Source organism: Neovison vison, chromosome X (assembly GCF_020171115.1).
Source record: "Neovison vison isolate M4711 chromosome X, ASM_NN_V1, whole genome shotgun sequence".
NCBI classification, from domain to species: domain Eukaryota; kingdom Metazoa; phylum Chordata; class Mammalia; order Carnivora; family Mustelidae; genus Neogale; species Neogale vison.
The window spans coordinates 117362777-117385264 of NC_058105.1; the positions used below are offsets into that span (position 1 = coordinate 117362777).

Below are 22488 nucleotides of genomic sequence, written 5' to 3' on the forward strand. Positions count from 1 at the left end.
CACCCAGGGTGCCCCACTCTGTCGCCACCGCACTTTGCCACACTCTCGGTTTTCAATGTTGGGAATGCTAACCTACTTCCTGCCCACTAGACAGATCCTGGCCAACATCAAGACCCCATTCTATTCCTACTCTTCTGCAGACCTTTCCCAGAACACTCCTAGTGTCCTCTGCCTCTGGTGAACGTCTCTGAAGTAGTTTATTACCTCTTGTGTGAGCATCCATCTTCTATTACTATCACTACATTTCTTTTTTTTTTTTTTAAGATTTTATTTATTTGACAGAGAGAGAGAGTGTGCACGCACAAGCAGGGGGAGAGGCAGAAGGAGAGGGAGAAGCAGGCTCCCCGCTGAGCAGAGAGCCCAATGTGGGGCTCAATCCCAGGATCCTGAGATCATGACCTGAGCCAATGGCAGACACTTCACCGATTGAGCCACCCAGGCACCCCGAGATACTTGCATTTTTGTAAATAATACCAATAATCGTGGTTTACAATTTTTAGGATTTTATTGTGTTGTAAATTTTTATACAAATACCGTATCGCAGCTATCTGTTCTGACGTAGCTTTTTTTTCCACCTAAGGTGAAAAAGCATGAACTGGAAAGTCCACTGAAGGGACCCTTTCTAGAAGTGTGGGGGTGTTAGGGGAACCAACAAGGGATAGTGAAGCCCTAGGGACTAGCAGATGCGCTTGGCTCCGAATCCTGCATTGCTAGCTCTGTGACAATGGATCAGAGCCCGTTAAATGTCCGGCGTTGGCCAACTGGCACGCTGTGCGTAGAGCCGGGGTGTGACACTGCAGGAGGAAAGGGTTTGGCTTCCTGCTCTGCAGGCTCCTGCACATTCACAGCTTCCCCAGTGTCCAGCCACTAGCAGGGGCCCCAGGCACCCATCTCCCGTGGGGTTACAGCTCCAATCACATTCCTCCCTATGAGCGGCTTTGTCTGCTGCCCTAGAGGGACAATTCCCAGCAAGTTCCAGAGCATAGATTTCTAGGAGCTTGCCCCGGGCAGCACCGCAGTGAATTCCCGCTGTTACGGGCTCTCTTACAAGCTTGGGGGGAGGGGGGACAGGGACCCTTGCTTGGGTGCTGGATGGCAGCTGCTCTCATGTCACTTCTGCCCATTTTCTTCAGAGTTCTCTTAACTTCTTCCTAGTCAACCTCTCATGGCTCCAATTCCCTGTTTAAGTTAGTAACTCTTCATAGTCAACTTTCTCTGTTTAAACTACTGTGTGGCTCCTCTCTTCTTTTTTTTTTTTTAAGATTTTATTTATTTATTTGACAGAGAGAGGTCACAAGCAGGCAGAGAGGCAGGCAGAGAGAGGAGGAAGCAGGCTCCCTGCTGAGCAGAGATCCCGATGCGGGACTCCATCCCAGGACTCTGAGATCATGACCTGAGCCGAAGGCAGCGGCTTAACCCACTGAGCCACCCAGGCACCCCATGGCTCCTCTCTTCTGATTGGCCCCAAACCGATACTCTGTCATCGCTCCTAACCCTGCAGGGCCTAGGGGAGGAGACAGGGAAGGAAGCCAGTGAGAAACAGAGTTAGGGGAGATTGGTTGCCACCTTAGGGGAACGGGGACATAAATAGACAATTTCTCTTACGACGGAATATGACACAACATTGATGGCAGGTGGTCTCCACTTCCCTTTCTAAACACATTTGCACCTTTTCCCCATCCTGCTCTGTGCCTAGAAATCTGGCAGTTGGGGTGCTGGTAAGTGGTTAACACAAGCACCATGGGAAAAAAAAATTACCCTGATTTGTAGGGTTTGCTGATTTCTGTGGTGTGGATACTCCCCCCGGGGCCAATTTCAACTTATCAACGTGGCATCACGGATCAAGGAGTTGGGAGGGGAGGCTCACCATTGGCCCCAGCACACCCCTGGAGGCTGACCTCTGAAGACTTCAAACTCCAGGCCTCCTGGTCCTCTTGCTTTCAGGTGGGAGACACAGCAGACCGGAAAGGAGAGTCCCACTCTCCCTGCTCCCCCGCTGACGGGCTGTGGTTTGGCTGCGACTGATGAGAAGGAGCAGAATTTGATACCCCAAAATAAGCCTCTTTGGCCTGAGGATTATTTTGAGCCGGTTATTTTTAAGAAACAGCAGACATGGAAACGCTCGGAAAACCAAGTGCTAGAAGTTACCCTTCTGTAAGAGGCCCTTACGTGAATAAGGGAAATGTCCATTTTAGGGGTGTCTCCCTCTCTGCACCAGGAAGAAGGGGATGACTCTCAAACTCTAGAAACTCTTATCCAAGGAGAAGGCAGTGCCCTAAATCCGCATCACAATCTGACCCTTGTTTACTGCGCTTGGCCAGGTGACCCCCATAACTGACTCCCCACATCTTTGTTTGTCTTTAGTTGGAGATGACATTTAAGGTGGTGGCTTAGGCCATTCCGTGGAGTCACTCGGTTTTCCTGGGTCTCCGCCATGTCTGTAGGAGCTGTACCTGTTATTCAACTTCTGTTGGTTTTTCTCCTGTTAATCTGACTTGTATTACAGGAGGGTCTCAGTCAAGATCCTAGAAGGGTGGAAGGAAAATTACTGTGTTTCTCTCCTCACCATAAGCCTGGTTAAGTTGATTCTGCTGTCCTCTCTATTACATAACAAGGCCGTGGCAGCCATCTCCGTGCACCTGTTTGATCTGTGTGTGAGAATTTCTTTCTTTCTTTTTAAAAAGGATTTTATTTATTTATTAGGGAAAGAGAGAGAGAGAGAGAGAGCACACACAGGGGAGCTGCAAAGGGAGAGGGAGAAGTAGCCTCCCTGCTCGGTGTGGGGCTCGATCCCGGGACCCTGGGATCATGACCTAAGCCAAGGCAGACACTTAATCAACTGAGCCTCCCAGGCGCCCTGAGAATTTTAGTGGTGGTGGCAGTGTTGCCAGATCAAATATAGGATACCCACTTACACTGGCATCTCAGTAGAACATTAATTTTTTAGTCTAAGTTTGTCCTGAATAGTGCATGGGACCTATTTATACAAAAACATTCATTGTTTATCTGAAAATAAAATTTAACTGGGAGTCCTGTTTTGCTTCTGTTGTTGTTAAATCAGGCAACTTTACCTGGGGAGTGGAGTTCCTGTTGGGGTTTTGTCCTTTCTAAAAGAATGTCTCCGACGTGGTTTGGGTTCTGTAAATTACGTAGGTTGAATTGGTGTCATGCTCTTCAGTGCCCCTCCTTGTAGTTTCCAGTCACCCACCACCCGGGTTGGGTCTTCCTTTAATAGGGCTTGACAGTGGGGGAGGCTGCGCCCTCAGAGTAGACCTGGGGCTCTCAGGCTCAGGTGAACAAGGCAGAAAAAAGAGGCCTGTCCCTGGAGGAGGCTCAGGAGCCCGTTCCTGTCTCAGACTTGGATATTTACATTCAGCTTTCCCCACCAACCTCCATGGGCCAAAGCCTCTGAAGAGGCCAGTGGGTTCACATTTGGATCCTGCTTCCTTCCCTTCCAGACTCCCCTTCCCCACGGGGCTCACCCCACCTCCGGGGGGGGGCACAGGTTGGATTCTGGGGTCCCACCTGGACTCACATCCCTAAGCATCATACTTAATCTCCTCTTGTCTATGGGTAAATGTGGCCTGGGAGTGGGTGGGGTGTGGGGGGGGAGGGGGCAGCAAGGAGTGTGTTAGAAAGTCAGGTGACAAGTTAATGCCCAGAAAGGCAATTAATGATGGTGAAAGGTGTTGCCCCCTGGGGATATTCGTGCCTTAAGCAGTAATTCAAAAAGCTGGAGTTCTAACAATAGATGTTAGACATTTCGGAGAAGCTTTGTGATACTGAGCACGTATGAATGAAACTTACCTGTCTTCGGTCAAGTCCTTGTCTTTTTCACCACTTCTCCTATAAGCTTCTTTTATTTTCCCTCATCCAGAAGAGTTCCTAATCTTCTGGACTTGGAGATGTAGATATTAAATAGATCCAGATCTAGTGGAAGATGGTTCTGTTTCCTTCTGTGTCTGGGGCTTTGTCTTAGCCACAGAAAAAGTCGCTAAAGTTGTGCCACAGTGCCATCTGCTGCCCGAAAGCGACAGGCACCGCAGGCGCTTTTAGCGTGTATTTTTACAAAAGCAGGTTTTTTTCTTAAAGGGAACGAGGACCATTTTGGTTTGCTTTGCTTTGTTCTGTAACGTTCATGAACATCCGCGCTTCTCCATCACTACGGACTTTGCTAAAGCTTTTGGTCGGCTAAGAAGACATTGCGCAGGTGGTGGCTTATGTCTCAGGGGGTCTGGGTCTGAGATGGGGCATTTGGAACAAGCTCTCGGGTGATGCCTGCACCGCTGGTGCCAGGAACACTTTTGAGTGGCAAGGAGATGGACCAGAGTAGCCCACGCACCTGAGCAGGGGACTTTTCTAGACAACCTTCCTTGGAGAAGTAGATTTTAAATGGATCCAGAACCTGTGTACGATTACTGTGTTTTTGTTTGCTTCCTCGGCTTGCTGGGAGGAAAGAGAAAAATGATCGCGTATAATTGTCCCACAGTGCCATCTATTGTCTGAAACTGGCAGGCACCTGAGAGTTACTTTCTGCATTTTATCACAGCAGTTCCTTCTCCCTCCAGTCGGAGGGGGGTTGTGTGTTTCTGTTGTTGTTACCGTTGCTTTTAGTAGACTCCATGCCCAATATGGGGCTGGAACTCTCCAACCCTGAGATTAAGGGTCACATGCTCTACCGATTGGGTACCCCTCAGGCCAGTTCCTTTTCTGGGAGGGAACCAAGATTATTTGTGTCCATGGTTTGTTTTATTTTGTAACACGAATAAACTTCTGCAGCTCTGTGTAGCTAAAATTTTTAAAAGCCTAAAAGTTCTTTAGAAGCACTGAAATAAGGATTTTAGAATTTCTTTGAGCACTTGAATGGCCTAAAGTTTTGATTTTTATTGTTTGATGATGTCAGAAATGATGTTTTCATTTAATTAGGGTGTTGGGAGAGAAAGAGTCAGATTAACAGGAGAAAAACCAACAGAAGTTGAATAACAGGTACAGCTCCTACAGACATGGCGGAGACCCAGGAAAACCGAGTGACTCCACGGAATGGCCTAAGCCACCACCTTAAATGTCATCTCCAACTAAAGACAAACAAAGATGTGGGGAGTCAGTTATGGGGGTCACCTGGCCAAGCGCAGTAAACAAGGGTCAGATTGTGATGCGGATTTAGGGCACTGCCTTCTCCTTGGATAAGAGTTTCTAGAGTTTGAGAGTCATCCCCTTCTTCCTGGTGCAGAGAGGGAGACACCCCTAAAATGGACATTTCCCTTATTCACGTAAGGGCCTCTTACAGAAGGGTAACTTCTAGCACTTGGTTTTCCGAGCGTTTCCATGTCTGCTGTTTCTTAAAAATAACCAGCTCAAAATAATCCTTATGCCAAAGAGGCTTTTTTTTTGAGTGGTCTATTCTACTCCTCTTCAAGATTTTCATCCCACCAATATATATTTTTTTAAGATTTTATTTATTTATTTGACAGAGAGAGAGAGATCACAAGTAGGCAGAAAGGCAGGCAGAGAGAGAGCGAGAGCGAGAGCGAGAGCGAGAGAGAGAGAGAGAGAGAGAGAAGCAGGCTCCCTGCTGAGATTGAAGGAACCTGAGATCATGACCAGAGCCGAAGGCAGAAGCTCAACCCAGTGAGCCACCCAGCCCCCCCACCCCAATATTTTTGAATTATCAGTTGAGGAGCAAAACTCTGGGTTTGGACCTTTGCAGGGACATACATGTAACAATAGCTTTTTGGAAATAGGGCTGGAGTGAGACAAAATGCAGCACAAAATAAGGGGGGGCCAGAGGGAGCTACTGGAGCTGAGCTGGGAGAGTGAGAGCTCTAAGGGGCTCCTCAGTGCCATGTGGACAGGCACTAGAGAGGAGCCAAGTCTCTCCCTCCAGGGTCTGGAAAGTTATCAGCTCTAGAAGGATCATTTACAGGCCACACAACCAGCAGCAGGGCACCAACCAGAAAGATCTCCCCCTGACCATAAAGTCAGCTGCGGTTTTGAGCCAGGATTCTCCATTCTGCAAAACGCCAACTGTGTTTTGTGCCCAGTGTGGGAAGCACCTCCTTATCCACTCGGTTTGGCCCATAGTCATGAGGGCACAAATTCAGGGTTGCTTTTGCCCCAAACTCCTACAGAATTTATAATAAAACCATTTTCTTGCTTAAACAACAACAAAACCCGGGGTGGGGGAGTAACTGGGGGATGGGCATTAAAGGGGGCACATAATGCAACTGGTCAATCACTGGCCAGTTACCTAAGTCACAGCTTCCCCATCTGTACCCCCCTTTTGGGGGTGATGGAGAAAATGAAATGAACGTATGTGCTTAGCCCAGTACGTCTCATATTTAGGTGATGAAAACCCGTATATGTTGCTGCTAGTGTTATTTATATTTACAGGAGGCTAAGTAAGGCACCTTGAATGTATCAGATCCATTCCCTGGAACCTGGGAATAACTGCTTTCTATGGCAAAGACGTTGTAGATGTGATTAAGCTAAGGAATTTGAGGCCTGGGTTATCCAGATTGACCTTAACTGGAATCACAAGGGTCCTTATGAGAAGGAGAGAAAAGGAGATGAAGGGAAGGCAATGCAATCACAGAGGCAGAGGTTACAGGTTGGAGGGATGCATCTAGGAGGCAAGGAATGCAGGCAGCCACCAGAAGTGGGCAAGAGGTGGGAGACAGATTCTCCTCTAGAGCCTTTGGAGGATATGGCGTGTCCTGTTGACACCTTGATATGGGCCCAGTAAAACTGATTTCAAGCTCCTGGCCTCAAGACCTGCACCTGGGTGGCTCAGTCAGTTAAGTATCAGACTCTTGATTTCAGTTCAGGTCATTATCTCAGGGTCCTGAGATTGAGCCCCGATGGGGCTCCTCGATGAGCGTGGAGTCTACTTAAGATTTCCTCTCCCTCTCTCTCTACCCCTGTCCCCTAGTCCAGTATTGTTATCTAAAAAGCTACCTGCGGCTGTGCAGTCCATGGCAGGCAATATAAAATAGTAGAAACGGGCGTGGTTTAGAAATTGGATTTTTTCACAATTCCTGAATTTTCTTTAAGATTTTATTTATTTAGGGGCACCTGGGTGGCTCAGTGGGTTAAGCCGCTGCCTTCGGCTCAGGTCATGATCTCAGGGTCCTGGGATCGAGTCCCGCATCGGGCTCTCTGCTTGGCAGGGAGCCTGCTTCCCTCTCACTCTCTCTGCCTGCCTCTCTGCCTACCTGTGATCTCTGTCAAATAAATAAATAAAATCTTTAAAAAAAAAAAAAAGATTTTATTTATTTATTTTTCAAAGATTTTATTTATTTATTTGACAGACAGAGATCACAAGTAGGCAGAGAGCAGGCAGGGGGGCGGGAAGCAGGCTCCCTGCTGAGCAGAGAGCCCGATGTGGGGCTCGATCCCAGGACCCTGGGATCATGACCTGAGCTGAAGGCAGAGGCTTTAACCCACTGAGCCACCCAGGCACCCATAAGATTTTATTTATTTGACAGAGACAGACATAGCAAGAGAGGGAACACAAGCAGGGGGTAGGGAGAGGGAGAAGCAGACTCCCCACAGAGCAGGTAACCTGATGCAGGACTCTATCCCAGGACCCGGGGATCATGACCAGAGCTGAAAGCAGACGCTTAACCAACTGAGCCACCCAGGTGACCCTTCCTGAACTTTCTTATGGAATATGTAAGTTACATAAATGCAGCTATTCACTTCTGCTTGGCAAGCCAAAGAGATAAGAACCTGGCAGAAAAATTGACTTGAAAAGTGTAAAGAGGGGGAAAAATTTATAAATGGTACTTAGGCTTCCTTACTACCAATTGCATAAACTTCTGAGGCCCTTACCATCCTAAAAAAAGTCTTTAAATGTAATTTACACATCAGTCTTCGATCTCTCTTCTGACAATCCTTTTTAGAACGCTTCTTTACCGACTTGTTATCTCCTTAATATCTTGGTAGACTGAGAATATTGCCAGTGAAATTTGTCAATGGAGCAAAGGTTTATTTAAACCATTTATTCAAATCCTGTTGGCAGGCTTCTATTTCAGGAATGTAATTAAAACCAACGACTGCAGCTTGAATTCTCACTGGATACAGTCTCTGCTGGCCAGTCTCTTTTGTGGATTCCACTTCAATGTTATATTAATTATAAGCTTCATCTAATTAAAATTCCTGGTCTGTGGTCTTTCTCTAACCCTTTATGCCCCAATATTCCTAAGGTGAGCCTGGCAGTGATTGTTTCAAATGTTCACCATCTTTGTTCCCCTGAAGGCTTGCAGGCAGTGCTGTGGTGTAGAAAATTAGAATTCGTTTCTTAAATTTCATACCATGGGGGGGGGAATCTTTCTAGCAAATGGTGCTCCCATCGATGGGCTGTCTGTGGCTTTAATGTCGTGGTTCTTTAATGTCGTGGTTCTCATCAAGCCACCTTCAAAACTACCTTATCCTGGGTGCTAGGACGAAGTATGTTAGACCTGCAGGACACGGATGCCTGGATGTTGTACAGACAAAAACCCAGATGGTACAGCCACAGAGACAAGAGCTCCTGCTGCTCGCTGATTTAATTGTTGTGGGTGAATACCAAAAATAGAAACAGATTCTACCTTTCCATTCGTGGCTTCCCACTAATGGCATAATGATGGCGCAAACATCAAAACTCGCGGAGCCTAAAAATCCCTGTCTTCCAGCAATCGAGCTTCTTTAAAATTGGCATACCCATGTGACATAGTGACAAAGGAAGTGACACAATGGCAAAACAACAACAACAACACTTTTTTGCCTTGCCAAATCGCAGCAGGCAAAAGAGGGGACCACATCCCATATGCCCAGTACGGAGACAGCCTACATGGGAGGTAGGTAGGCCAAGGCTCCTAGGGAGGAAGGCGTGTGAATGTGGGATCTTGTAAACATCAGATTATACATGATGATTTTTAGTGTTCAGATCATCTGGGTCTTGATGCTCTTATCTCACGAATGCTGATGCTTTATCACGACTTCTCATCTGTAGCCAAATGTGTGCTATTTATCTTCTGCGGCTGACTCTGCTTTGGGTTCATGCACGGTGTGTTCTAAACTGAAAATAAAATTACCTTTAAAGATAACTGCTCAAGGTCAGAGACTTGGTGGGTGGTAGGGGAAAGGGTGGTCCCTGAAACCAACAAGACCCTTGTAGAAATCCACACTGCCTGCCTAAAAGGCAGGCCACTGATTTACTTACATACCCTATTACTCATTAGAATATTAAAAGGCAATACAAGAAGGCAGGTTGTTTGTTACAGTGTTATAATTTTTTCTCAAATGATCACTGCTGCTGTTACCACATCCAATGATTATAATTAAATTTCCTTAATGATTATACCAGTAACATTGACTTTGTGGTTGAGCTGAAGCCTATCTTTCTATTTTCCATAATGAAAGTTTGTTAAACAAATCAGTTGTGTAGACAAGACTACTGAGTGGAAAGGCTATATTCAATCCCTTTAGAGGCAACCATTTACACATGACATGTAAACACTTGATATGCCAAATCAGTGTGCTGACGGCAAAAAATTTTATCTGTTTGCTAAAATTGGTTTCCTGGATAATACATTATATACAGAGGCTATATATTTTTGAAAGCATGAAAACTTGATTTAGATCATAACATTCCTACTGTTCTCAGACAGATATGCTGTTCTTACTTTACTGTAATTATTAAATTTGACTCCTTGTAAAAGAATTAGAAGTCTAGTCTAACCACGTCGTTTTATGTGTTAGTAAACAGAGGCCCAAAAGCCTCAGTGATGGAAATAGACATCATCTGGAGACGATCAGATGTAGTGTAATAGACCTGAGCAGTTTCTTTCATGAGTACAAGGACGGTTCAAAGTCATTGGCACCTGGCTGCTGCTGCCGCCACTGTGAGCTTCTACTTCTGCCATCTATTTGTCCCACCCCAGTTTGCCTGGTACCATCAGTTGGCACCTGGCATCACATTTCAACCTCCTTCTTGGGCCTGTCCTGTAACACAGATGTTAAAAAGCTAAAAACTACCTTACCCCGTTGGAAGTGAGGGGACGGCCACCTTCCTGCTGCTTCAGTGCCACCAAGAGGTGAAGTTTTATGCACCCAAGATCTGGGATCCATTGGGCCTGGTGATGCAAAAAGGCCATTGTTGCCAGGGAAACTAGATTTTTTTAAAAGCAATTTTATTCAGCTAAAAAATTATCATTAAAAATTTTAAACATACATTTGAGATTAATATAATGAATGATTTTATATCCACCATTGTGATTTAACATAACTGTATTTTTTATTAATATAGAATGTATTATTTGTCCCAGGGGTACAGGTCTGTGAATCATCCGTCTTACACAATTCACAGCGCTCACCATAGCACATACCCTCCCCAATGTCCCTAACCCAGCCACCCTATCCCTCCCCACCCCCTACAGCAACCCTCAGTTTGTTTCCTGAGATTAAGAGTCTCTTACGGTTTGTCTCCCTCCCGGGTGCCATCTTATTTCATTTTTTCCTTCCCTAACCCCAACGACCCCCCGCCCTGCCTCTCAAATTCTTCATACCAGAGACATCATATGACAATTGTCTTTGTCTTATTGGCTTATTTCACTTAGTATAATACCCTCCAATTCCATCCATGTTGTTGCAAATGGCAAGTTTTTGGTTTTTTGATGACTGCATAATATTCCATTGTATATATAAACCACATCTTCTTTATCCATTCATCTGTTGATGGACATCTGGGCTCTTTTCATAGTTTGGCTATTGTGGACATTGCTGCTATAAACATTGGGGTGCATGTGCCCCTTCGGATCACTACATTTGTATCTTCAGGGTAAATACCCAGTAGTGGGATCGCTGGGTCATTGGGTAGCTCTATTTTCAACTTTTTGAGGAACCTCCATCCTGTTTTCCGCAGGGGCTGCACCAACTTGCATTCCCACCAACAGTGTAGGAGGATTCCCCTTTCTCTGCGTCCTCGCCAACATCTGTCATGGAAACCAGATTTTAGCTGCACGTCCAACCATCATGGTAGCAGCTCCTGCTCTTCCCTTTCTCTTCCACTGCACTTCATTGTCTAGTCTCCCAGGCAAAAGTGGCCACTAGGACTTCCGTTCTCCCCACGTCAGTTATATTCTGGGCTACTCTAGGACAGTTGGAGAACCCCGGGCTCTATGCCCACCTTGCCCCCGACATTCCTTGCAAATATAAACTGGTAGGGACCCCTGGGAGATCTAAATCTTTTCTTGAAAACCGTCCCCCCAAAACAAAACAAAACAAAAAAAGATCTTCCTCATAATACAAAGTTAGATGGCATAGGAAAAAATACTCCTTGAGAACTTCTATCTTGATGTACAACAAACAGAGAGAAATGAAGTGTTTCCACAGTGGTGTTTCAGAAAGAGATGTCTAGCAAGAATTAGAGGAGAAGAAGGTGGAATCAGGTAAGCTGTGGGGGGCTGTTTTCATAGTACCTTGGTTCCTTCCTTCATCTGACATATGCTTCCTAAGTTGTTACTACTCCCTGGTCATTGTACCAGATGCTGAGGATACAACCGATGCGAGACTGACCCTGCCTTTGAGAAGCTTATGGCAATTTAGCAGGAAATGGCAATCAGGCAGCGTAAATGCTAAACAGAGGATACTCTGAAAGCACAACCCGGACAACCAGAGAAAACAACATTTAAGTTGACAACTGAAGGATGAGCCAGGAGAGAGCCTGGGAAAGGGGTGGGAAGAGCCATCTAGGCAGCGGGAAGGGCAGTTCAAAGGCTCAGAGGTGAGGGAAAGAGAACTTCTTTGAGGACCTGAAAGTTCAGGATGTCTAGAGCGTCTGAGTTGAAGTTGGGGGAGAGAAGGATGAAATGGGGAGAGAGGAGGTCGGAGAGAGAGAACAAAGCCTTGAAGAGCTTTCCAAGCTTATTAAGCAGTTGAGGATTTCTCTGAAGAGCAACAGAGAGCCCCTTAAGCCGAGCAGTGACATAATTACATTTGCATTCTAGAAGTGTATTCTGGCCGCCATATGGAAAATGGATCACCGGGGAGGAAACTGGAGGTTGAGAGACCAGCTGGGAGGCTGCTGCCATAGGCCAGGGGCAAGACAATGATGGACTAGATTCGGGCAGTGGCAGATGGCCATGATGGGGCCGGAAACACCTTTCAAAGAGGAATCGTCAAGACATCCTTTTGTACCATTCTTTTAAAAAATTATTTTGCTCTTTCAAATCAGGCAAGTGGAAATGTAGGCTTTGTGTGCCCCTCTCACTTATGTACATCGGAGTGGCCTAGCCACTGGACATCTGTTAACAGACACCAAAATGAATGACTTATGGCCACAGAGAAAGTAACCAATCTTCATAGGGTAGACTTGCAAAATTAAATCAGTTCTGTGATGCTAAATGTCTACCTCATTCACCAACTGAATTCTTTTTTTTTTTTTTTTTAAGATTTTATTTATTTTATTTGAGAGAGAGTGAGAGCACACAAACAGGGGGAACCGCAGGCAGAAAGAGAAACAGATCCCTTGCTGGGCAGGGAACCTGATGCGGGGCTCGATCCTAGGACCCCCATCAGACCTGAGCTGAAGGCAGAGGCTTAACCAATTGAGCCACCCAGGCGCTTCTCTCTTTGTTCTTACACACTGGTTCTTTATAAATTATGGGTATTAATTCATTGACTGGAAAATACGTCACACAGATTTTTCGACCACTCTACTGCCTGTCTTTAAACTTGTAGTGTCTTTTAAAATGGGACAGCAGGTTTAAATTTTTACTTAGTTAAAATTATCAATATTTCCCTTGACAGTTTGTGAACTTTTTTCTTGCTCAAGATGATTGACTCTGCAGCAGGGTTTTGTTTTTGTTTCTGTTTTTGTTTTTAAGATTTTATTTATTTATTTGACAGAGAGAGAGAGATCACAAGGAGGCAGAGAGGCCCGCGGAGGGGAAGGGAGAAGCAGGCTCCCTGCTGAGCAGAGAGCCCAATGCGGGGCTTCATCCCAGGACCCTGAGATCATGACCTGAGCCCAAGGCAGAGGCCCAACCCACTGAGCCACCCAGGCACCCCTGTTTGTTTGTTTTTTTTAATTTTTATTTTTTAAAGATTTTATTTACTTTTATTAGAGAAAGAAAGAGAATGTGTCTGCAGAGGGGCAGAGGGAGAGGAAAAAGGAGAGAAGCAGAGTCCCCGCTGAGCTGAGAGCCCTCTGCAAGGCTCAATCTTTTGACCTGGAGATCATGACCTGTGCAGAAATGGAGAGTCAGATGCCTAATTGACTGAACCATCCAGGCGACCCCCCTCCCAGCAGGCTTATAAACACAATTCCATATAGGTCTTTTAATATTTTAAGAGATTTTTTTTTTTTACAGTTACACCCTTAATTCATCCTTGTTGTTTATCATGAAGTATGGGTCTTTCTTCCCTAATGGATAGCCAATTTTTCTAACCCTTCTCACTGACCAAGCTGTTCTTTGTCCACTGATTTGAAATACTAACTTTATCATACATTAACTTCTCATATATATGAGTCTATTTTCAAACTCCCCATTCAGTTTCATCAATTTGGTTTCTTCATCAGTACCATACAATTTTATTTATATTGTTTTTTTAAAATATTTTATTTATTGATTTATTTATTTGAGAGAGAGAGCAAAAACAAGGGGGCATCAGAGGGAGAAGCAGGTTTTCTCCTGAGCAGGGAGCCCTACACAGGGCTTGATCCCAGGACCTGGGGATCATGACCTGAGCTGAAAGCAGACTCTTAACCAACTGAGCCACCCAAGCACTCCTTATTTTTATAGTTTTAAAGAACAATTTGGGCGCCTGGCTGGCTCACTCAGTTAAGCGTCTGCCTTCTGCTCTGGTTGTGATCGCAGGGTCTTGGGATCCTGTCCCGCATCAGGCTCCCTGCTGGGTGAGGACCCTTCTTCTCCCTCTCCTACTCCTCCTGATTGTGCTCTCTCTCTCTCTCTCTCAGTCCGTGTGTCAAATAAATAAACAAAGTCTTTAAGAAAAAAAGAGAACATTTTGATATCTGATGAAGTGTTATCTCTAACTGGTATTATTAGATTTTTTTTTTTTTTGGTATCCCTTAAGTAAGTTTTCAGTAACACTTCCTCTGCGTTACCCTGAAGACCTAATTGGCTTCTTCCTTGAACACCCATTGTTTGGAAAGAGTACCAGTGGACTCCCCGACTGCTGCAGCTTGTGGAGCCAAGTCCCACACATCTGGGGAAATAACAAGGACCCATGGGTCTTGTGTGTAACCGGTAAACCCCAAACTGAAAAATGTGTCCTAGTATAAATCTCTAACCGGTATCAGTAAGTTCTAGTTTTGAGATTCAACCCTCCTCTTTTGTTAAAGAGTCACTAAGGTCCACTCTCTGCTTGTGTTTGTCATTTACAGTATCTCAATACACCTTATAGTTCCCGGGTTAAGCAGAAATTTTTCTATACAATTTAGGTTGAGAGAAGATTGTAATCATCAAAATCAGTCTGTCTTGGGTGCCTGGTTGGCTCAATCTGTTCAAGGCCCACATTGGGTACAGAGATTATCTTAAAAAAAAATCAGGGGTGCTTGGGTGGCTCAGTTGTTAAGTGTCTGCCTTCAGCTCAGGTCATGATCCCAGGGTCCTGGGTTCGAGCCCCATATCAGGCTCCCTGCTCAGTGGGAGGCCTGCTTCTCCTTCTCCCACTCTCCCTGCTTGTGCTCCCTCTCTCACTGTGTCTCTCTCTGTCAAATAAATAAAATCTTAAAAAAAAAAATCAGTCTGTGTCAAATCACACCATACTGCTGGGCACCTAGGTGGCTCAGTCGGTTAAGTGACTGCCTTCAGCTCAGGTTATGATCCCAGGGTCCTAGGATCGAGTCCCTATCGGGCTTCCTGCTCAGTGAGGAGTCTGCTTCTCACTCTGCCCCTCCCCTCTACTCATGTGCACTTTTTATTTCTCTGTCTTCCAAAAATAAATAAAATCTTTAAAAAAAACATCGCACCATGCTGGTGGACCCTGGGACATATTCTGTCAGCCAACACTTTCAATGGAGTCTAGATTCTGGTAAATCTCTAATAGTACTTCTTTCTTTTTTCTTGAGTTTGGTTTTGGGAGTCTTTCCATGTTCATTTTGTTTTGTTTGTTTTTGTTTTTTAAGAATTTATTTTTGAGTAATTTCTACACCCAATGTGGGGGCTCCAACCTACAACCACAAGATCAAGAGTCGTGTGCTTCACTAACTGAACCAGCCAGGTGCCCCTCCTTTTACTTTTTTAAAGTTTATTTATTTGTTTATTTTATTAATCTCTACCCCCAGTATGGGGTTCAAACTCACAACCCTGAGATCAAGAATCATATGCTGTTCCAAGTGAGGCAGCCAGGTGCCCTTTTCCATGCTAATTTTTTAAAAATATTTTATTTATTTATTTGACAGAGAGAGATCACTAGTAGGCAGAGAGGCAGGCAGAGAGAGAGAGAGTGAGAGGGACGCAGGCTTCCTGCTGAACAGAGAGCCCGATGTGGGACTCGATCCCAGGACCTTGAGATCATGACCTGAGCCGAAGGCAGTGGCTTAACCCACTGAGCCACCCGGGTGCCCTCCATGCTAATTTTGACTAATTTCTAGCAACCCAGTAAATACCTTCTTTAGACTGGGGAACTGAGTTATCTCAGACTTTTTGTATTTAATTGAATGTAATCATATGTTAGCTTTGTTTTTATTCTCACAGGTAGGCTTACTTTTCCTCACTGTTAGAATTTAAGGAACAAAAGAGCACAGAGGACAATGTCTGACTCTTAAGCAACTTTTGGGATGCTTATAGACAAATGTTTTTCAGTGCCTTCAGACCACTAGGAATGCTATCTGTATGAGTGAAAGCTTTGTGTGACGCTAACTTTGTAGCTAGAAAAGGAGGGGTGGCTTACTTGCTATGACTTGCCTAATGCATTTTTTTAAAACTGGGAAAATGAAATGTAGTGTCTTTTAACTTGAAAAAAACAATAGCACAGTATTAATCTAATCAAGGTGTGACTATTAAAAGTTTTCACCATTCATCAAAAATCCTTATCATTGTAACCAGTGTAAGGATTTTTTAAAATGAGAAAAACTACAACAGAAATTCCTTGTACAAATAGTCTTTGTCAATAATCCGTGAGGCCTGGAGTCTGCCGCATGTACAGAATTTTGAAACTAATGAGACTTCATTTTACAAAAGGAGCTTTTTTAAAGAAAGCACTCATTTACATACTAATGAGACAAGTCATTTGCATGTTCACTGAGTGCCTCGCAAGTTCCCAAATTCATCTTGCCCTTCTTGTGATGTGTTTGTACATTTTCCCCCTTCACAGTCCTTTCTTGGGGCTCTAGCGACTTCTTTGTCTCTTGCCTGAAATTTTCTGGCCTGCAAACTCCAATTAATCTACGAAGATCCAGTTCAAATGTCACCTTTTCTGAGAAGCCAACTTCTCCTTTCCTAGGCAGAATTATTCACTTTTCTCATAATATACTTCCCTCTCTATGTATCCGTTTACTCACTTACATTGCTTTCAAAACTCTGACTTCCTGGGTGGCTCAGTGGGTTAAGCTTCTGTCTTCAGCTCAGGTCATGATCTCAGTGCCCTGGGATTGAGTCCCGCATCAGGCTCTCTGCTTAGCAGGGAGCCTGCTTCCACCACCCCCCGCCTGCCTCTCTGCCTACTGGTGATCTCTCTCTGTCAAATAAATAAATAAAACCTTAAATTAAAAAAAAAAAAAAGGCAACTGTGAGTTCCTTAGCACCAAACAATATTCCACCATAATTATAGTTGTGCTCAATAAATTGAATGAATGAAGAAATCTTAAAAGCTGAGATTTTCTTATCTTTTTCTTCTTGATATTCCAGTCCTTATTCTTTTTCTTAATATACTCGGAATTTCTTTCAATAATAACAACGTCTTGTTTTTCCCAGTGTTTCTCATGTTTAAGTCGTTTCATTCATCTATTTCTTTTCAGCCCTTCACCTATCTTTTGGGGGCGGCTTTTCCATCACCCCTATTTTGACCAATGAGGAAAGAGACCCAGAAATGCCAAGTGCCTTAAGATTGCCCAGTAAGTAAGAGAATCAGAAATGGATCCTGGGTTTTCTGATGACTAAGGTTTTTTTCCCCATGATTTGACACTTTTTCTCTAGTATCTTCTATTCTCTAGAGATTTAGTTTAGTTACACTACAAAAACAAATTGAAAGCAAATAGCATCTTTTTTAAAAAATTTGTTTTTGGGGACGTCTGGGTGGCTCAGTTATTAAGCATCTGCCTTTGGCTCAGGTCATGATCCCAGGGTCCTGGGATCGAGCCCTGCTTTGGGTTCTCTGATCGGCAGGAAGCCTGCTTCTCCCTCTCCTTCTGCTGCTCCCCTGCTTGTGTTCCCTCTCTCGCTGTGTCTCTCTCTGTCAATTTTTTTTGTTATTTATTAATTTTTATTAATTAATTTGAGAGAGATAAAGAGACCAAGAGTAAGGAGGAGAGGCAGAGGGAGAGGGAGAAGCAGACACCCCATTGAGCAGGGAGCCTGATTTGGGGCTCCATTCCAGGACCCTGGGATCATGATCTGAGCCAAAGGTAGATGCTTAATGACTGAGCCACCCTGGCGCTCACTTATCAATTCTAAGTCATCATTCTTGAATGTCTTAAATATCGTACAATTTAAAATTTATTAAAAGAATAGTTTAAAAAACAAAGTCTATTCTTAAAACTCCAATTTTGAATTTTTAAAAATTCTTGCTCTGAACAATAGTGTTTGTTTTAAATTGAAAAAAGAATTTTTTTTTTTTTTACTGGGCCTCTGAAAATACATATAAAAATTACACTGGCATGCTTCATACATTTTTGGATAAACCATGTCCCTTTGTAATATCTATGTGGAAAAGTTTACTAAATTACATGAAGAGAGAAAGCTTTCCTGATTATTAGGTGGTTCTTGAACTGGTGCAGGCAAACGCAGAACGTTCCAAAATGATTCATCTATTAATTTGGAACTTGGCATATATTGTTCCACATAACTGGTGTTCCTAGAATTTCTTCCCTTATTCCTCCTTTCTTCTTTAACTACGCGTTCTCCTTGGATAATCTCAGTCCCTTATATGGCTTCACCTTTCAGGTGTCTGTTTAGAACTGTCAACATTTTAATCGCTTCTCGGCCTTTTGGCTAAGATCAAGTGTAGAACGGTCAACATTTTAACTCCAGCTGTGATCAAAGCTCTTCAGGAAAAATTCTCTAAGCGTATTGATATCTTTCCCTTGAGGTCTCAATAAAGTGAACATGGATTCATTATTTCCTCCCGCACTGACATTCTCTCTTCTCCCTCCCACCCTCCCCACGAATCCTGTAGGACCTTCTTCTCTATTCCCAGGGCTACTAGCTTGTCCAGGTCTTTATCTCTGGCCTAGTTTGTCTCAGAGCATCTTATCTGATCTTTTGGTCGCTTCTGTAGCTCATTCTTCACACTGATGTCAGAGTTTCCCTCCCAAAACCAAATCTAACAGTCTAATTTCCTTGATTACAAACCTTCCTTGGAGAAGAGACAAATCCCCCAGGCAGAATCCCAAATAATTTAGGTAGCTACTCCAGCCTTAAGAAGGTGAAGCTTAGTACACACACACACACACACACACACACCCTTCTTGAGGGTGGGCTGCCCTTACTTCTTTCCAAAGAGAAGAGTATAGAAACTGTGGGCCTCGGGGGTGAGGGGAGTAACTTGATAGTGAAGAAACCTGGCAAACACTATCTCGGCCAGGTGATCAAGGTCAACATCACCAGTGATAAGGCATATTGATATCATGTTCCCTTAATATGATGTGACAATAATGGTATTTTAACTTCTTTTTTTTTCCTCAACAGGTTTGCCGCCAGAATACAGGTGTCGTGAAAATCACTGCTCAACCTAAACCAAATGGGGAAAGGAAAAGATGCACATCAATATCGTCGTCATTGGTCATTGTAGGTTCGGGCAAGTCTACCACTACTGGTCATCTGATCTACAAATGCGATGGGATCGACAAAAGAACCATGGAAACATTTGAGAAGGAGGCTGGGGTGGGGGTGGGAAAGGGCTGCAAGTGTGCCTGGGTCTTGGATAAACTAAAAGCTGACCGTGAACGTGGTATCACCACTGATACCTCCCTGTGGAAATTCGAGACCAGCAAGTATTATGTGACCATCATTGATGCCTCAGGACACAGAGACTTTATCAAAAACATGATTACATGCACGTCTCAGGTTGACTGTGCTGTCCTGATTGTTGCTGCTGGTGTTGGCAAATTTGAAGCAGGTATCTCCAAGAATGGACAGACCCCATGAGCATGCCGTTCTGGCCGACACACTGGGTGTGAAACAACTAACTGTTGGTGTTAACAAAATGGATTCCACTGAGCCACCCTACAGTCAGAAGAGATACGAGAAAATCATTAAGGAAATCAGCACCCACATTAAGAAAATGGGCTACAACCCCGACATAGAAGCATTTGTGCCCAATTTCTGGATGGAATGGTGATAAGATGCTGGAGCCACGTGCTAACGTGCCTTGGTTCAAGGGATGGAAAGTCACCTGTAAAGATGGGAACACCAGTGGAACTACACTGCTTGAAGCTCTGGATTGCTTTCTGCAGCCATCTCGTCCAACTGACAAGCCCTTGCTTTTGCCTCTCCAGGACATCTATGAAATTGGTGGTATTGGTACTCTCCCTGTGGGTCCAGAGGAGATGTGTTCTTAAACCTGGCATGGTGGTCACCTTTGCTCCGGTCATTGTGACAACTGAAGTCAAGTCTGTTGAAATGCACCATGAAGCTTTGAGTGAGGCTCTTCCTGGGGACAATGTGGGCTTCAATGTCAAGAACATATCCGTCAAAGTTGTTCATCGTGGCAGTGTGGCTGGTGATAGCAAAAATGACCCACCCATGGAAGCAGCTGGCTTCACAGCTCAGGTGATTATCCTGAACCATCCAGGCCCATCGGTGTTGGATATGCACCTGTGCTGGACTGTCACACAGCTCACACTGCTTGCAAGTTTGCTGATCTGAAGGAGAAGATAGATCATCGTTCTGGAAAAAAAACTGGAAGATGGTCTCAAGTTCTTGAAATCTGGTGATGCTGCCATTGTTGATATGGTTCCTGGCAAGCCTCTGTGTGTTGAGAGCTTCTCTGATTATCCTCCTCTGGGCCGTTTTGCTGTTCGTGACACGAGACAGTTGCTGTCGGTGTCATCAAAGCAGGGGACAAGGAAGCAGCTGGAGCTGGCAAGAAATGTTTGCGTCAATTGGCCGTGTAAGTTGAATAGTAAAAGACCGGTTAATGATAACAATGTATCGTAAAAACCTTCACAAGGAAAGGAGAATGTTTTGTGGACTATTTGGTGTGTGTGTGTGTGTGTGTGGCAGTTTTAAGTTATTAGTTTTTAAAAATCAGTACTTTTTAGTGGCAACGACTTGACCAAAAATCTGTCACAGAATTTTGAGACCCACTAAAACAAAAGTTTAATGAGAAAAAATAAATGGTATTTTACCTCTGTGATCTTCTTCACAGAAATGCGTAACATCTGTCTATTTAGGAGAAAAACACAAGACAAATTTCAATAGAGAGGCATTCTACAAAATACTTGACCAGTCCTCCTCAAAATTGTTAAAGTTTTCAAAAACACAGAAAGTCTGAGAAACTGTCACAGACAATCACACCCTTAGGAGACATGATGACTGTCTAATATGGTATTTTGGGTGGAGCTGTGAAACTGGAAAAAGACATTGGGTAAGAACTGTGGAAATCCGAACAAACTAATGTATCAATCAATATTGGTTCCTTAGTTGTGACAAATGTACTAAGGCAATGTAACATGTTAGCAATGGGGAAACTCTCTACTATCTTCACAACTTTTTAAAATTTTTTATTTAATTAATTTACCTTTTGGGAAGATTTTATTTTTTCATTTGACAGAGAGACACACAGTGAGAGAGGGAACACAGCAGCAGGAGTGGAAAGAGAGAAGCAGGCTCCCCACCAAGCAGGGAGCCCTATGTGGGGCTCAATCCCAGGACCCCAGGACCCCAGGATCATGACCTGAGCTGAAGGCAGACGCTTTAACGACTGAGCCACCCAGGTGCCCCTTCACAACTTTTTTTAAAGTAGGCTCCATGCCTACCATGGGGCTTGAACCCACAACCCTGAGATCAAGAGTCACATGCTCTAGTGACTGACTCAGCCAGGAGCCCCTATCTTCACAACTTTTATATAGATCTGAAACTATTCTAAAATGAAAGTTTTAATTTTTTTAACATCTATTTTTTTGAGATTTTATTTTTTATTTTTTTTAAAACATTTTATTTATTTATTTGACAGAGAACACAAGTAGGCAGAGAGGCAGGCAGAGAGAGAGAAGCAGGCTCTGCACTGAGCAGAGAGCCCGATGCGGGGCTCGATCCCAGGACCCTGGGATCATGACCTGAGCCAAAGGCAGAGGCTTTAACCCACTGAGCCACCCAGGTGCCCTGAGATTTTATTTTTTTAAAGATTTTTCTTTAAATTTATTTACTTGACAGATAGATAGAGAGAACACAAGAAGGGAAAGAGGCAGGCAGAGGGAGAGGGAGAAGCTGACTCCCCACTGAGCAGGAAGCCTGATGTGGGGCTCCAACCCAGGACGCTTGGGATCATGACTTGAGCTGAAGACGGAGGCTTAACCGACTGAGCCACCCAGGTGCCCCAAGATTTTATTTTTAAGTAATCTCTACACTCGATGTGGGGCTCGAACTTACAACCCTGAGATCAAGAGTCACACGGTCCACTGATGGAGCCAGACAGGTATCCCTTAAATTTTTTTTAAAAAGGAAAAAACAACAACAACAAAAAACCTCTCCTGGCCACCTCTTACCATTAGGAGAAATTCAAATCGAGTATTACTGGCATTGGAAGATCCTTCACAAGCTGGCCCCATCTACTACTTCATACTAATTTTCTGCCACTTCTGGGGTGCCTGGGTGTCTCAGTGGGTTAAGCCTCTGCCTTTGGCTCAGGTCACGATCTCAGGGTCCTGGGATCAAGCCCTGCGTCGGGCTCTCTGCTCAGTAGGGAGCCTGCTTCCCCTCCTACCACCTGCCTGCCTCTCTGCCGACTTGTGATCTCTGTCAAATAAATAAGTAAAATCTTTAATTTTCTGCCACTTCCTACATGTCCAGTGTTCCATTCTCAATTAATTTTTCAGTGTTCTACAAAGGTACCAGGTTTCAGCATATTTATTTGGGTCAATGATTAGATCTGCCCACAAAGTCCTACTTAACTCGAATACACATTATGTGTTAGTCCTACTCATTCCAAAAGATATTTGGCTTCTTCCTTTTTTTTTTTAAAGATTATTTATTTATTTATTTGACAGAAAGAGAGAGAGAGAGAGAGAGATCACAAGTAGGCAGAGAGGCAGGCAGAGGGTGAGGGGAAAGCAGGCTCCCCACTGAGCAAAGAGCCCAATACAGGGCTCCATCCCAGGAC

General features: G+C 44.2%; 2 pseudogenes; both read left to right on the forward strand.

The window, feature by feature from the left end:
* The window catches only part of LOC122896709, a 41197-nt pseudogene extending 20916 nt beyond the window's left edge, over positions 1-20281 (forward strand).
* Positions 18139-18306, forward strand: LOC122897721 (annotated as a pseudogene).
* Positions 20282-22488: the final 2207 nt, after the last annotated feature.